Source organism: Chrysochloris asiatica, unplaced genomic scaffold, assembly GCF_000296735.1.
Source record: "Chrysochloris asiatica unplaced genomic scaffold, ChrAsi1.0 scaffold00006, whole genome shotgun sequence".
NCBI classification, from domain to species: domain Eukaryota; kingdom Metazoa; phylum Chordata; class Mammalia; order Afrosoricida; family Chrysochloridae; genus Chrysochloris; species Chrysochloris asiatica.
Window position 1 is genome coordinate 23,648,167 of NW_006408524.1, and position 3,414 is coordinate 23,651,580.

General features: G+C 42.8%; 1 pseudogene; it reads left to right on the forward strand.

Annotated features, from left to right (window-relative positions):
• The first annotated feature begins 803 nt into the window (after nucleotides 1-803).
• Nucleotides 804-1,594, forward strand: LOC102834088 (annotated as a pseudogene).
• Nucleotides 1,595-3,414: the final 1,820 nt, after the last annotated feature.

Sequence of the window (3,414 nt, forward strand, 5' to 3'; positions counted from 1 at the left end):
TGTTCATGAAAGCAGCAGTCAAGAAATTAAATGATGCATTGCAATAGAAAAATCTGCTACAAAAGATGTCTTTAAAGTGTTAAACTGTTACTGGAAAAATACCTCTTTATCAACTGCTGCTGATGGAGCCAATATTCAGAGACAGGACTCAGGGCAAAGAGTAAAGTGTTTATTGAATATCAATATACAGGAGAACAAGGGAGTAGAAAATCTCCTAGATCTGTCTCCCCAAGGAAAAGGGAAGGGAAGTTTTTATAGGGATATCGGTATGAGATGCCCCCACACACACACACAGGGACTTCAGGAATTCTCTGTTGTCTGTTTATTCAAGGTCCTATTGATCTTTCTAGCCAGGCTGCCTCTAGCCAACACCATTGATCTTTCCAGGTGGATGTTACAAGTGGCCATAAAATATGTACAGTTGGCTTTCTTCGCTTCCTGCAGTAGTCCTTTCTGCAATAGTCCTTGGGTAGGGTTTGACTACTAATTGAAGAAGTGATTTCTTTCAGAGAAAACTAAAAGGAGCTCTGATAGTGAGCAAATAATCCAAGAAGCTGGGTTATATGAAGAATAATGGGGCATCAGGATTGAAGGGAGGAGACTCATTAACAACCTGTGATATGCAGATGACACAACCTTGCTTGCTGGAAGCAAACAGGACTTAAATACTAACTAATGGAGGAGGTCTTCAATATGGATTGCACTTCAATGTAAAGAAAGCAAAAATCCTCTGAACCCCGGAGTCAAAGCCAGTTCCGGTTCCAATCTTGCCACTGCCCACCACCTCCTCTTCCTCTTTCAACATGACAGATGCCACTGTGTCCTTTGCTAAGGACTGCTTTGCAGGTGTAGTGGCCGTGGCCATCTCCATCGAAAGGGTCAAGCTGCTGCTGCAGGTACAGCATGATAGCAAGCAGATCACCACAGATAAGCAGTACAAGGTATTATCGATTGTGTGGTTCGGATCCCCAAGGAGCAGGGAGTCCTGTCCTTCTGGCATGGTAACCTGGCCAGTGTCATCAGACACTTCCCTACCCAAGCTCTCAACTTTGCCTTCAAAAATAAATACAAGCAGATCTTCCTGGGTGGTGTGGACAAGAGGACCCACTTTTGGAGCTATTTTGCTGGGAATCTGGCATCTGGTGGTGCTGCTGGGGCAATGTCCTTGTGCTTTGTACAACCTCTTGATTTCGCCTGTACCCGTCTAGCAGCTGATGTGGGGAAAGCTGGTGCCAAAAGAGAGTTCAAAGGCCTTGGCGATTGTGTGGTTAAGATGTCCAAGTCTGATGGGATTAGGGGTCTGTACCAAAGCTTTAATGTATCTGTGCAAGGGATTACCAGCTAGCAGGCCGCCTACTTCGGCATCTATGTATGACACTACAAAGGGAATGCTTCCAGGATCCCAAGAATACTCACATCTTTGTCAGCTAGATGATCACTCAATCCATCGGCTGTAGCTGGGTTGAGTTCCTACTCATTTGACACAGTTTGTCGATGCATGACGATGCAGTCAGGGTGCAAAGGAGCTGATATCGTTTACACTGGCACCCTTGACTCTTTTTTTTTTTTTTGTCAGTATCACAAAATTTATTAAGGTTAAAAAAAACTTCACTCTTGTGATAGGGTGAAAGACAGATTGCTGCTTCTGAGTAGAAGTTTAGAGTTTGGCGGTTGGAGTTTGGCTTAGAAGTCGGGGGAGAGGGCACTTTAGTGTTTTGGGGTTACATGTATATATAGCTCCTTGGCTAACCTGATGGCTCTCGTCAGGGCACAAAGGAACTGATATCATGTACACAGGCACCTGTAGGAGGAAGATGGCATGCGATGAAGGAGACAAAGGCTTTTTCAAGGGCACATAGTCCAGTGCTCAGAGGCATGTCTGAGTGGTGCTTTTGTGCTTGTCTTGTATGATGAATTCAAGAAGTACACATATGCTATTTCCTCATTTGTTTTCCCCTGTGAATGGGCATATAGTATTCTAGAACATATCTTGAACATTCTTGACAGATAGTTGGCTGTCTATAGTCATAGCAACTATCTACTTGGTTGACAATGGGAAGCAATAATGTTCATCTGACCATACTATTCATAAAGCCATTTTCATGATGATACTAATGATGATGAAGATGGGACTTAATTATGTTTTTTATTTCAGTCACTCCTAAGAAATAAAACTTTGAAGAAATAAAAAGGTCTGAAACACATACATGCAAACAAACAAACAAAACACCCTCACAACTAGACCAATAAATATCATCATGATAAGTAGAGAAAAGATTGAGGTTGTCAGACTTCGTTCTGTTTGAATCCACAATCAACACTCACAGAAGCAGCAGTCAAGAAATCAAGCGAAGTATTGTATTAGGAAAATGTGCTGTACAAGACCTCTTTCAAGTGTTCTAGTGGCAAAGATGTCAGTTTGAGGACTAAGTTGTGCCACACCCAAGCCATGGTATTTTCAATAGCCTCATATGCATGCGATTGTTGGACAGGGAGAAAGGAAGACCGTAGAAGAATTGATGCATTTAGTTATGGTGTTGGAGAAGAACACTGAAAATCCTAGAGAACAAGAACAAAAAATTCTGTGTTGGAAGAAGTAGAACCAGAAATTAGGATGGTAAGACTTCATCTCTAATACATCAGACATGTTATCAGGAGAGAGAGACCAGTCCCTGAAGAAGGATGTTCATGCTTAGTAAAGTGGAGTATCAGAGAAGAACAGGAAGACCCCCAACAAGATGGATTGGCACAGTGACAACAGCAATGGGCTCATGTGCAACAATAGTTGTGAAAATGACACAGGACTTTGCAATGTTTCATTCTGTTATGCATAGGGTCGTTATGAGTCAGAGCGGACTAAAGACTAAAGAGCATCTAACAACAACAATAACAAATAAGGGAACAATAAAGTGTTATTGATGAATTGATGCTTCTGAGTTACGGTGTGGGAGGAGAAAATTGAAAGGGCCATGGGCTGCCAAAAGAACCAATAGATCCATTTTGGAAGAAGTGCACCCAGAGTGCTCCTTGGAGGCCAAGATGGCCAAACTTCATCTCTCATACTTCGGGCATATTGTCAGCAGGGACCAGTCGCTAGAGAAGGATATCATGTTTGGTAAGGTGGAGGGTCAGAGAAAAAGAGGAAGACCCCCAACGAGATGGATTGGCAAAGTGGCAGCATCGATGGACCCAAGCATGGCAACAGTGGTGAGGCTGGCCCAGGATTGGGCAGTGTATCGTTCTGTTGTGCATAAGGTTGCTATGGGTCGGTGCTGACTCGATAGTACCTAAAACAACAGCAAAGTGTTATTGAAGTATGCACATCTTAGAATGATCAACCATTTAAGATCAAAAGAGCAGCATTTCCCAAGGAACAGCTGGTGGGTTTGAACCACTGATTATGCAGTTACATAT